At 43.1% G+C, this 13,513-nt stretch overlaps 1 protein-coding gene across 4 annotated transcripts in view; it reads left to right on the plus strand.

Annotated features, from left to right (window-relative positions):
* The first annotated feature begins 91 nt into the window (after nucleotides 1-91).
* The window catches only part of TMEM266 (transmembrane protein 266), an 84,893-nt gene continuing 71,471 nt past the window's right edge, over nucleotides 92-13,513 (plus strand). For 3 of the 4 annotated variants that reach the window (XM_085070933.1, XM_085070937.1, XM_085070936.1), the window contains exon 1: nucleotides 92-258. The gene's annotated coding sequence lies outside the window, so the exon portion shown is untranslated. Of the gene's footprint in view, nucleotides 259-9,127; nucleotides 9,311-13,513 lie in introns of those variants that run through there. The other variant, XM_085070935.1, reaches the window with a different exon arrangement.

A 13,513-nucleotide genomic window follows, 5' to 3' on the forward strand; every position in this document is an offset into this window, starting at 1 on the left:
TACTACAGCGCGCGCCGCCCGCCGCCGCGATTGGCCCGGCCGCGCCCGCGTGATGCGCGGCGGGCGCGCGCGCGCCCCCTCCGCTCCCGCGGACCGACCCGCGCGCCGGCCCCGCGTTTCCAAGGCGACCCGGCAGGCACGGCGGGAGGGCGCGCGCGGGATCGCGCGCGGGCGGTCCCCAGGTCCGTCCCCGCGCGGCCGCCGGTCCCGCGCGGGGCGCGCGCCGGGCGCTGGCGGCGCGGGTGCCGCGGGCAGCAGGTACGTGCGGGGAGCCCCGGGGACGCGGGTGTGTGCGGGGAGCCCCGCTCTGCGCCGCGCCCCGGCGCGGGCGGCGGGACCGCGTCGTGCCCCGGCGCGGGCGGCGGGTCTCTGCCGTACCCGAGCGGCGGGACCGTGCCGCGTTCCGGCGCGAGCGGCGGCTCTGTGCCGTGCCCCATCGCGGCCGCGCGCGGCGGGGGGACCCCGCTCCCTCTGCCTCCCGGGGCCGCCGCACGCCCCGCCGCCCCCGGGGTCGGGCAGGGCGGCCCGGCGGGCTCCCCACGCCGCGTCGGCGGGGGCCGCGGTGGCGGGGGAGCCCCTCCGCGGCGGACAAAGTTTGGCGGCGGGCGCCGCCTCCCGCCAACTTGCCGGCGGTGGGGCCGGGGGCCTGAGGGTCTGTGCCGCGGGCCGGCCTGCGGCGGGGCCCGAGCCCCCTCCCGCAGGGTCAGGCGAGCCGCGGCCGGGCCGGGGGCGGTGCGAGGGTCGCGTCTGCCTGCGGTGCGGAGCCGCGGCCGCGGTGTCGCAGCCGGAGCGGCGTTACTCCCTCGGGGCAGGGGGCTGTGGGGGCTCTCGAAGCCGGGGGGCGCCTCACGCACCTCAGCCCCCGACACCGCTTCTCGGCGGGGCCGCGCGCCACCGGACGGGCCCGGCTGGGTAACTTCTGGTGTGCGGATCCCGGATACAAACAGCCCCGGTAATGCCTGAGCGTGAAAGTTGTTTTTATTGTCTGTGTGTGCAAACCCGCCCAACGGTGCTGCCTCAGCGGTGCCTTCACCCAAGAGTACTCTGTAGCTGTAAGGTGCTGCAGCGCTTCTTGGAAACCCCCTGTCCTGGAGCAGCATCATTGCTTGCCCCGACGAGAAAAGGAACAGTAGTTTCTTTTCTGGAATCGAAATGCATTTAGCGTGCTCTTTACCAGGGAATTTTCAGTTTGCCTTCCATGAAATGGAATAAACTTAATAGGCCTTTTTTTTGTTCGATTTGTGGAGGTGAAATCTAAATTGTGGGGATTGATGAGCTAGAACAGGATAGCATGTCACAGTAACTTTTCTTGAAAATAGTAGTGTGTGAACAGGGATGGTTTCTAAGTTTTTAGTATGCTGAAGTTAGGAAAGGGTTCTGCTGTGTTGCCAGCAGAATTTTTTGGTTCTCACATGCAGGTTTAAGAGCAAACCAATATACAAGCTCTGTATTAGAGCACGCACCTGACACCATTGTAAACAGCTGCAAATGATTGTGTGTGTAAAAGAAGTGAAATGAGTAATTGTGTAGGGGTATTTACAGCTGTGAATGCAATCAGCAAAGACTCATTTGTCTGAACACAGGGCACCTGTCATAGCCTCACAGAAACTGCTGCTTTGCGATGTGACTGTTAAGAATCCTGCTCTTTTTGCAACACTTATCACTGGAATTTGCACAAATAGGGGTAAGCAACCTGTGTACTTTTAATGTGCTGTAATTTAATTTGTAATGTGCTGTAATTTAATGTGCTGTTAACATTGTTAACCAAGTGTGGGTTAGATGAAACAATACTGATAATCATTTTTTGATAGTTCCTGTGAAGATGCTGCTAGTTCCTGCAGGACACTTGTAAAAGGGTTATTGCTATCACAGTCACATTAGGTGGGGATTATATATAGGACCATGCAATAATAGCACATAGGTGCTTTGCAACGAGATATTGCAATTAGCATTGTGCAGCAAGTATCTTGTATGGGAAAATCTGTCTTGATGTTGTGAACAATGTCTGTCTTGTGAGGCAGAATACTCTGCGCAGGGAAAGGAAAGAAATAGTTCTCATTTACAGAGGATGTGGAGTAAGAGGCAAGTGTGTACTGCTTCAAACGTGTTATGGTTCCTAAATGCTGGGAAGAGTGTGCCTACAGTCAGTGAAGGGACTGTGTGAGCGAGGAGCCCATTCCTGAAGCAATGCATGCACATACTCATCGGACTCATTCCTCTATGTTACTGAACAAAGTGGAGTTTTGCAGCTCTGTCCTTATTGCAAAATTGTTTAGTGAAAGGTGGGGGTTTTGCCTGAAGGGTGAAAAGAGGTAGAAGTTGCACCCAAAGTTAGATGTGGTTGGCTGGTAGTAATTATGCTAAAGACAGCCGTGGACAGCAAGGACATGAAGCAAGAGTACGCATCAGCTATTTCAGCCACAGAACTGGAGTAGTAGTGAGATAAAGATCTGAACTCGCACTGCTTTGTGAAAAGGTCAGTAAGAAAATTAAGATGTGAGCTACGTATGCTTGCAGTGTGAGTATCAGTGCAAGCCTGCTACTCAGCTGAAGTATTTTCAGATCGTGACTGACAGCATAAATGCAGAATGTAACACACAGTGTAGCTGTCTCCCCTCTCACTGTGTCTGTTCCCAAAGGTTAGTTGGATGTAAGCGTAATCACAGTTCTGAAGGTGCCCTGTACAAGATGCTTACAGCTCATTACACTTTCCCTCTCCTGGCCCCCAGTACTGGTGTGCTGTTACTCCAGCTTGGATTCAGTGGTGACTCCCAAAACCTGGCTACCTGGCAGCTTGTTGTTTGTCTCTGATGGTCTCTACACTGCGGAGTCTGACGCTGCAGTAATATTGCATCAGAGATTACTTTTAGCATGGAGGGACAGAACTAGCAAAATCTCCAGCATGATGAAGCGCATGGTTTCAGTGTTATTACATGTGATTAGGTCCAAATTAGGAGGAGAAACTGCGTTACCCTATGAGATCCTGACATGACTAAAATTTACCTATATCAGCAGTATTTGTTTGTATTAGTTGCATTACCTGGCAATAGGACAATAATTAATTGAATTGTATTGTGCAGGATAAAACTGCATATTCTGTCAGAGCAACCAACGGGATGTTACTTTGGGTATAGTTGTGCTCAGCTAAACTGCTTTCTGGACAATGGGATTAACTAGCAGAAAAATTACTTTATCCTTATGAGCACTGCAGAATCAATATTGACATAGGAGACTGAGCTGGAGTCCCTTCTGCTGAATGTATTAACATCAAAAGTGTCAAAAAAGTGCTATTTGAAGAATCTACAATTGCTAGTTGGTATATGAGAGGAAGACTGAGATTTGATTCCTCCTTTTCCTCTCCTTGGTGGTTCTAGAGTGATACTGTGCTGCTCAAAGACGTTTGCCACACTCTTGTTAGGTTCAGTAATATGAGGGGTAAGTCTGGAATCGGTGGTGTTGGAAAATGGGGAATTTTGGATTTTTTGACTTGGAAAAAATTTCTGAACTCTGACAGTACTTCTGGGAGTATTTTTGTAGCGTAGGTGGACATGAGCATTTTTATTGAAATGCCATCTTCAAGAGGAAAATAGTAAAACTTGGCTTCTTACCACTCTGGGGTAGGACCTTGCTGTTGTTCATTCTTTGGCTCTGGAGGCTTCTGTCCAAGGTGAATTGAAACCTTTTTTCCTCCAGTTTCTTAGCTGGTGTGTTGTGGGTGGCAGCAGGGTTACATCAGTCTATGTAATATTTCAGCCCACCCATTTGCTGGGTTTAGGATTTAGTGTGACAAGTTAATGTATTAGGGTTTAATTCTTAATTTAGTTATAAGGTCCCAATGAGGTCTGTTACCTCCATGTAATCTCATTGAAATCACTGGTTTTGCATGAGTAGAGTGAAGTCATGCCTTCTTGTAAACTCAAGTAGCAGTGGAGGTTTTCTAATGATACTTCTGTCATCAACTAAGCATTATAGAATGCAACATTGGCTTATTTCTTGCTTTATTCCTCTGTCTCACTTTCATTTTAGCATGTCTATGGTTCAGTGTTGCTTTGACATGTTTCATCTAAAATTTCTTTTTGACAGTTATCATATCTTTTCTTGCATCTGTAAAGCCCCTATAGCATTACCCACAAATGAAACTACATTTGAAAATGTCTGCTCAAATACATTTGGTTGCAGAGTTAGACCTGTAAGTCAGCAAATACCTGATTTAGGGTTGTGCAGATACAGTTCTGCGTTATGAGCCACCCTGTTCACTGAATGAAGCACTGATTTGCAGGAAAAGTAGTATGTGTTCTTAATAGTTAAGAGGATTAATACAAATGGAGCTAAAGTAATATGCTGTTTTAAAAGCGGTGCTTTCCTAATTTTCAAGAGCTTACTTTCAGCCCAAATAACCTTCTTGCGAGTTAGTTTCTAACATGGAACCTCTTGGTATTGTGGAGTTTAGCTCCTTTTTTCTGTTTGTTTGTTTCGGGGTTTTTTTGTGAAATGACATTACAAGGAGCTATAAACTTCCCTCGTTGACCTTAAAAAATCCCTAAATGGGATTTGAACCTTGAGTGGTAATTTCTAATTCAGGTAATTGCCTTACTTGGTTAGGTTGTTACATGATGAACAGGGGAAGGACCTCTGGGTTCTGTGCTTTGTGTAGGGAAACAACAGGTGAAGTCTGAGCTGTTTCATCCTCCTTTCTGCTCTCTGTCCTGCCTCTCTGCTTTTTAACTTCAGCAGCCTGCCAGCGCTTCTAGCACACTGTTCTGTCAGAGGTGCAAGGTGCCCAGCCTTTGTGTACAGGGAGTTCGTGTCACTTTGGATTGGTTTTTGAGAGGCCACCAAATACTTGATTTAAAAAAGCAAGCAGGCATAGGAAAACAGTTCAGTTTAACTTGAATGGATTGCCATGAGACAAAGAGGATCGCTGCTCTTCCAGGGAACTTCAAAGGCTGCCTGCAGACGAGGCAAGTGTCAGAGCTTCTCAAAAAAGTTGTGAAAGTCTTTGTAGTGGAAAGTGTTATGTGTCTCATATTTAAGTATGCCTACCAGCTTTTTCCACTAATAGAAAATGAAAATCCATGTATAAAAATAGCAAAATACAAGTTTTATTGAAGTTAGTGAGACTTTTGCCATTGAATTATTTTATCATTTTTCCTTCAATACTTTTGTTCAAATCTATCAAATAATTTCTTACAGAAAAGCAGCCATTTGGACTACCAGTTAATTTAGCTGATGGCACAAATGTAAAGAAAGCTCTTCTTTAAGTGAACTAAAGAGCTCCTGTCTGTAATGATTAAAGTTAGCAAACATACAGGATGTAAACATGAGGCATGTGGTGTGTCTCAGCAAGCAGTCCATAATTTTTCTCTGTATATATTAGCTGCCTGGATTTTACAACCCACGTGTAGTAAATAATTACATTTTTATCTGGAATGATAAAAGTAGGTGGCTTTGAAAGCAACTTTTTAACAGGAAAGTGAGATAATGGGTCAAGATTCATGTGTTAATTGCACAAGTGTGTAAAAAAACGCCAGTCTGAAAGATTTTTCTTGCACGTGTTTGCAAGTTTTCTTCTGCCACTTCCAGAAATCGAAATGCTCTTTTTTTTTCTTTTTTTTCCCCTCTGTTTGGTCTTAAGAAGAAGGACTTTCAGAGCAGGAACAGTAGTGTAATTAAATAGAGATGTTTAACTTGGAAAGGTGTTATTTTTGGGACTAGCTCAAAAGGGCAGGTACTCCTTGGAGACATTATAATATGGCCAGATTGTCTGCTCCAGCTAAAGAACAGTATGAGACATGGGCAGCATCAAGGTTTACTTTAAAGTTTTTGACGTGTGTTATCTCTGGGCAAAAAAAAATTGAGAGGGGGCTGCAGAGTGGGCACAACTTCTGAGCCTCTGGGCTCTTGGTGCTTCCTGGGAATGAGTGCCAGCTTCCAGAGAGGCTGCCCCGTGGAGGGTGTCCTTGTCCCCTTCCCTTTCTCAGGGCCATGCTGATGCTGGTCCTTTGCCTCGTGCTTGTACAATGGCTCCTGTCAGGAATGCTGTGCTGCTGGCTGTGGCACAGAGATCACCTGCCCAGCAAGGACTGTGCTGGGGACAGCAGCTGTTCTGAGCTGCCCTAATCACTGCAGCCCTGAATTCACATCCTGAGCTACAAGGAGCAGGGAAGTTTGTGCGTGCTTCTGGTAGGAAGGGGTGTGGACATGAAATAATGGGCATACTGCAGAGATATTTTTCTCTCTACTCTCTGTTCTTTTTTTGTGGTTCACATTTGCTCACTTTTCCACCTCTGAGCAAAGGGGAGCATATGGCAGTGTGCTGTCCATCTGGTTGCCACTTACTGTGAAATCATTATGCAGGCAAATTTGGCCCCATCTTGAATTTCTTAGGTAGGTAAAAGTGTTACTAGAATGACAGCTGAAATGTTTATTCTGAACTGTAAATGTGGATTATCACAGAATGAACACAAAGGGCACTTTTTGACTATATTCAATCTTCTACATAAAAAAACCCAACTTGTGCTGTGCTAGTATTTAAAGCAACTAGGGCTGGGATCCTCACTGTGAACAGTAGACTCTTCAAGTGCAGATAAAAGACAAGTCCTGTCCCAGAGGATTTGCAGTCTAAATACATTTTAATGAGAATACTGTGAATGGTGATAAATGCTTAGGAAAACCTCAGTTATATAGATAATTATGTATGTAATGTAAAATTCCATTGGCATTTTTGCATCCTGGCACAAGCTTGTCACATAGTCTCTTGAAATGCACAGCAAATGTTTATTCAGATCCTGTGCATTTTGGGTATATCCAGGTATATCTGTTTATCTGCATATCAAGGATCAGTACTAGCAAAAAGAAGTCTTAGTGTCTTTGGCACCATGAGCATGTGTACATTTTTGTTATCACATTTCACATGACAAACATTGAAATAGTAACAACCTAGCTTTGCTCTAGTTATCTAAAGGAGTACCTGAAAAAACAATTAAGTGATATTTATGCTGTAATATTCCAATATCTTACCTGCAGGTAAGAGTACCTGCTAAAGTAATTTGAAAAATCAATTTATTTTACACTTAGGAGGGCTAAGTTCTGTACGTTTTCTATTTTGTAAGTCAAGAGCTTGTTTTTCATGTAGCCACATGGAAAAGTCTATATTTTTTTAAATTGGAATGGGTGGCTCTATGACTAGAAAATAATTCAGAAGCAAGTAATTTATCTGAAACAGTCTTCCTTGCTGTTAAGATCAGGGATCCTCACTTTTGATTGTTACATGCATATTTATTATGTAGCACTGCTGCAGTGATTCCACTGTGATATGTGATATGAAAGTGCTTGTTGACTGGAAACAAGAGTTTTGTCTTTGTGGAGGAGAGTGGCTAGAGGTTGTTCACTGCATTCTTTAAGATTTTCATTTTGTTTTGAGCAAAACTGCAGTTAAGTTTTTAACTTGATAATTTTAATAAGTATTAAATATTGCAGGTATTGAGAGTTTTGCCCTTTTTTCCTTCAAGAGCCTATTTAATGGACTGTAAATAGCTTTCTGAAAAACTTTCGTTCTGTACTGCTACAGGCAATGAAAAAAGTTAATTTTAAGTTTTCAAAAAAAAAAATTGGAGACTTACTCCAAAGGAACTGTTTTTGAACAGATATTCTGTGCATTAGCATATATTCCAAGTATTTTAAAATGGAAATTCAATCCTCAGTACACAGCTGTGAAACTAGGCTGACTGTGGGAATTCTGAGTAGATTTGGGGAGGAGAAACTATTTAATGGCTTGTCTTAGAGTCTCATGAGAGCTGTGGCCTGTCTGTTGGTGATCCATAGCCAAATACCTGTTGTAGCAGCACTGGGGGCAACCAGCTCTGCTGGCTGAAACTGGACAGCACAGTCTGCTAAATCCCTGCTGAGCTGCACCTTGCACTATTTTGTTGAATGACTTACACTGTGTGGAATTTTTTTCTAGCTCAAAAGAAAAATAATTTAAAAAGGAGGGATGGGTGGCACAGAAAAACTCAAAGCTTTTCTTTCAGTCCCAGTTCTTTAGCTCAGAGCTTTGGAGAGTGCTTCCTGAGTAGCAGTTGGGGTTTTTAAATGCATGGTGTCGTATGACTTGCATTGAAGTATTCAGAAATACATTTTATTCAGGAGTTTGTTGTAGCATAAATCCATGATGGATCTAAATGTGATGTGCTGAGTGACCTTCATGGACATCTTCACCAAACTTGTCTCCCTGCTATTGTTTTTTAGTGTGAAAATGAGGAAGAATTCCTTTAGTGGTTTGCTTCTCATGAGATAGAAGTAACTGGTAAGGCAGTTTCTCTATGGTCTTAGAAGTCAGCATGGTCACCATAGTGACTCTTGAGACTAACATTCGAAAAAGATTACATTTAGTTAAAGATACTGAAGGTTTTTAGTTTGATGAGACTGGCCATCTTCTTGCATCTATTATTCTGCTGTAGAAAGAGAAGTAACTTCTGTGCAGGTGAAAATACATGGTTCTAGCTAAGAGACTTTAACAGTTGTCTTGAAGTGCTGCTTTTAGGCTGGTACCCAGGCTTCATATCCTGCCAGAAGGCAGGAGTTTTGATGTGTAAATGAAGGTATTCTTTGAAATGCTGGGAAGGTTTGGAGTGTCAGGCAAAGGATTCCTTCAACAGCCCAAGGAATAGGAGCTCAGGGACTGCTACAGCCCTTTGAATCTGGAGCTACGAACTGTCCAGTTGTAAGGGTGACGTTTGGTTTATTTTTAAATTACATTCTCTTTTGATTAAAAATGCTCATCAGCAGCTCCCTCGTGCTTTTCTGAAATGTGGGAGCGATGGCAGGAAACTTGGTCTTTCTTCCATTAGCAGTTGGATGTTTTACCCAGTCTGACTGCACCGCTTCATTCTGAAGCGTAGATAGGCTTGTTGCTTTTGAAGAACTTCTTTCAGTATATGATTTCCCTTTTTCGGGGGGAAGGGAAGGGACTGCAGTCCAAGTAGCTGGTAGCCTGCCAAAGCCTGAATGTGAAAGCACTGGATACAGGGAACAAGCAAACAAAGACTAATTGGTTATTTGTTTGATGCATTTGGAAATGCGGCCAGGTCTCGGAGTGCCCAGGTGACTGGCAGCAGCTAGTATCTGATTGATGTTTGCTGGGTTAAATGAAGGAAGGCTATCTCTAGTGACAAGTGTTCCACAGCCTCATCTAGGAGCACTGTTAACTGGTGCTTTCACGGGCTGCCTTGATGGAGAGATTTCATGGACTGAGTGAACACGTGAAGTCAGCGAGCTTTCTTCTGCTTCGTGCTTCCAAATAAGGATTAAGGTACATGGGACAAATTGAGTGGGAAATACAGGTTTGCACAGTTCATTTTGTCAAGGGGAGGAAGGACTTTATGCCCTAGTGCCTGTGTATTTCACAAGGTTTAAAAATCACTTTTAAACATATTCCCATTTTGTTCGTGGCTGTGTGGGGCAGGAGCTTTCTCTTCTGGTAATGTCTAATGAAATTAAATACTTAGCTTGGTTATAATGCTATCATAAGGCAATGCCAGGTGTTCTTTCCTAGAATGAAGATAGCAAAAAGGAAAGACCAGTGTTCAAAATATTTAGTTATGCAGTGGAGGATTCAATATTGGAAGGAAAACTGATAGCAGCGGTACTTTCCTGCCCTAGAAGGACATCTGATCTTGGGGCTTTTACTGGTTATGTTTAAATAGTTTAGCAAAGCACTTGAGTCTGAAAAAGGCTGTTTTTCTCTTAGTTTCACTGAATATATGAAGCATACTGCATGAACAACATTTGGCAGGAGAGGAGCAAAATGTATCTGAAACCTTTAATTATATACTGTAGGCAGCTCTGTCTAGGTCAGAAGACACCATATTATCAAATAACATATTACAGGCATTCAGAACTTGCACAGTAGCTTGATTATTCAGTGAATAATTGGTCTTTGTTAGGCAGATAATGACACTGTTTGCATTCAGAGCCTAGGTTTGAAGTATATGACAATAGAATATTTGTATTTTAAATCAACTCTTATCCAGCTGATGTAAGAACTAAATAGAACAGGATTCAGTAAAAGCTTTTAGGGTGGCAGACTGCCTCTTCTGCTGTGCATGTCTCACTGACTGTATCCTACCTGCTGTTCTGAAGGTGTTGTCGAGATTTTTTTTTGTTTATTGAATTTAATTTTGTTATGGGTGTTTGCAGCAATGCTTGGGACCATATAGTCTGTTTAAACACAGACTATATTAAAAACCAAACCAAACAGAAGATGCCCTGAAGAATAAAACAGTTTAGCAGCTTCCCAAATGGCTTGTGGGCAGAAAGGGAAGAAAATAAATAGTGCAGGAGAACAGCTGTATGATTAAGACAGGCAAATAGGATTTATGAGAGAAATGGCATGTCTTTCCCTGTCACACACCACACCTTATTTTGCTTATCTAGAGGAGAGAAAGTATTTCTGCCTTATGAATATTTACTTAGGCTTTTTAATCCTTAAAGATCCCAAGGTGGAATAGGAAATTATTGACTGCAGTGTCAATAGCTGATAATTTTTACAAGTATGTCAGCCTATGAGCTCAACTAAGTTTGCAGGTTCCTCTGGGCACTCACTTACGTAAGCTTGTGCTTGGAGGTAACTGTGAGCTTGGTAGAATCCCCAGTGCTACAGTACTCTGTTTTGTACAGGCTGGGGAGCAGGTGATGATGAACAGACCTTTCTCATCTGGATTTTATCTTTCTTTCTCCCAAGCTGGAGTTTAAAAGAAAAGCAGTAAGGTGATAAAATTATTTCCTTAAAGACAACGGAAGTGATCAAACCCACTCAAAGTAATGTTTTTTTGTATCAAGGGCAGCATAGTCAGTTTATCAAAACACATGTTCTCTGTCTGTGACTGTTTAGCCTGGAGAAGATCAGCCTGCCTTGCAGTGGAGAAGTTGTATTTTCCATATGAGCTGAATGCCCATTTGAGCTGTGATCAGCACTCTGCCTTCCCTAAGGAGATGGCAGTGATTGTAGCATTTATCATACATAAAGGAATCTGTCTTGCTCTGTATATCTGCCAAAAGACATGTGAAAAATAGAGACCAAGGCAGCAGCATCCATGATCTCAGTAACCCCTCAGACAACAAGACTGATGGTGAACTAAGGAAATCACTTCTCCCCTTCTCACCCGAGCCTCATATTTAGCCATAGCCATAGCTTTGAGTTGGGCCAATTTAGAAGCCTGTCTGTAAAGGAATCTGCTAGCAAAATATTGGCTGAAAGGTTTGTGTAGTGATCTGTGCATGAAGCTGTTGACCTGTGCTGCAGAGACATGAACCTCCAAGTGAAAACAAATTCTTGTTCACACCAGAAATTGAGTAGCCTGGATAGAATGCTGTGGCTTACATTAAAAATGGTTACTTGAAGAAAATTAAATTACATAATGGGCAAGAGTTGGAATTGTTGGTGTTCAAGGAAAAATTGTGGTGCACACCAGTGTTTTAATGAGTTTGTCTGAACTATTTAGAATTGAAAAAAGCACAGAATGTAATGCATGTTCTGCCGTCATCAAGCAGCCCTGTGACTAAAGCAGAGACATAAAACCAAGGGCAAAAGTTCTATTCAGGGAAGGAAAGATGGAGCAGACTGAAGTTGCAGAGCACTTTTTTCATGGAAAAGCACTGAATATTAGAATTTTGCTTTAGTCCTCTGCTTTATAACATGTAGCAAAAATGATGGATCGGTGATTCTTCTGACTTGGCAAAATTAGGGCTGCTCCCTGGAAAATGTAGCAAAGGAGCCTCAGAGGCTGCTCTGGGTATGCTTACAGATTTGTGCTCCAATGACAAGTGTGTGCCTTTGCAAGGAAAGGAGAAACAAAGGACTTGCAAGCCAGGATCAAAATAAAAAATGATATATAAAGGTGCCATACATTACCTGTTTTTCAATTCTCTGCTAAGGGCAATGAAGCTGCATGGTATGTAATTTCTAACGATTTTCCTTGTATCAAGCTAAACATTCACTTCATTTCCCTCTCTAAGGACTGAACTATAAAGATTCTTTTGATTTGAGCAAGGACAGATATATACATATATATAATGTAGCTGCAGCAGCTACTGGATCTGCATCCTTGGACTGAGCTGCTTCCCTCCTTGCCTGCCGAGGTGTGTGGTGTCAAAGGTGTTCAAGTTGCTAATTATGAATTCAACATCTAAATGAAAGGATGGGTGACAACATTTGGATGTCCATAGCTAGAGTTTGTGTATCCCCTGTGCAAAGGCATATGGCAGTGTTTTCAAGCTTAGATTTTTGTCAGTTTTGATAGTTTTGTGTTTGTTTTGGTGTATGGATAAGTGCATGTTTAAATTAGTTTTCATCTTTTCTCCAAGAAATAGTTCCGCATTTTTTCAAACATCTATAACTGAAGTGTTGGAAGAAATCATTCAGGCATGGGGTTTTAATCAACATAGATCTAGTAACACTGTTCATTGTTGCAATTCATTTGCCTAGAAAATCCTACAAAGTTTTTTTCCTTAAATAAGCAGGTAAGCTCTCTTTCCTTTCCCCAACTTTCAACACTGACTGACAAAGTGAGTAGGTGGGGTTAGGAATAGCATTTCTGTCAGGTGTACTTTCTGTCATTCTGTATAATGTGTGTATGTACATGTGGATCCTGTCACTTGCCTGCTTTCTGGGCTCTCTCATTAAGTTCATCCTGCTGCAGAGCTTCAAATTGGAGTTGTGCTTTCCACCAAGTTGTCTCTGGGATAGCCTCTCATCCCATTGATTTGCTGTGATATTTTTATGCTAACTGTAGCAAAAGGAGAAGATGTTTAAGGAGAAATATTTTAAGAATTGTAAATGTGCTTTTCATCTTCTGGACACAAACTAGTACAGCAAAGGGGAGAAAAGTCAGCATAATGTGACCAGCTGTCTCTGGAAGTTGTCGATGGAGCAGAGTTTGAGAACATCTGGACTGTGAAATGCACCTCTTGAACTTTCATTGATTGGTTCCTTGGGCTGTCAGCCAGGAAGTGTATTTTTAGATACTTGCAGCAAATCTTATTGCATGTGAGAGAATGCCAGATCCATAGTTTGTCGGCTGCTGTTTTTCAGTAAGTAGGGAAAATGGATTTGGGTTTAAGTTAAATAGTTAATTTGGTGCTGCATTGCAGACTGCAGTTTGTACAGCTGTACCTGAGTTAGCTTTAAACTGAGCAGCCTGCAACTAGTCCCAAAGTCCAGCTGCAGCACTGCTGGCTCCACAGGAGCTGTGGTAATCCTGTGTGCTTACCCAGAGGGGAAAACTACTGGCCTGGACACAGCAAAGCAATCTTTTCTTTCACTTAGCCATGGCCTGTGAAAGAAGAGATGGGAAAAATGTGTGTGTGTGTTTAGCTTTTATGGCTCACCATATATTTTTTTACAAGAACAAAAGGAGGCATAGTAATTTAATGGAAGGTGAATGGGCTGACTCTTTACATGAGTGAAATGTGATGCATAGCACATTAGAGTACAGCTATTCCTTGGGACTTTTGA

The sequence above is a fragment of the Lichenostomus cassidix genome, chromosome 10 (genome assembly GCF_008360975.1).
Source record: "Lichenostomus cassidix isolate B80296 chromosome 10, HeHo_3.0, whole genome shotgun sequence".
NCBI classification, from domain to species: domain Eukaryota; kingdom Metazoa; phylum Chordata; class Aves; order Passeriformes; family Meliphagidae; genus Lichenostomus; species Lichenostomus cassidix.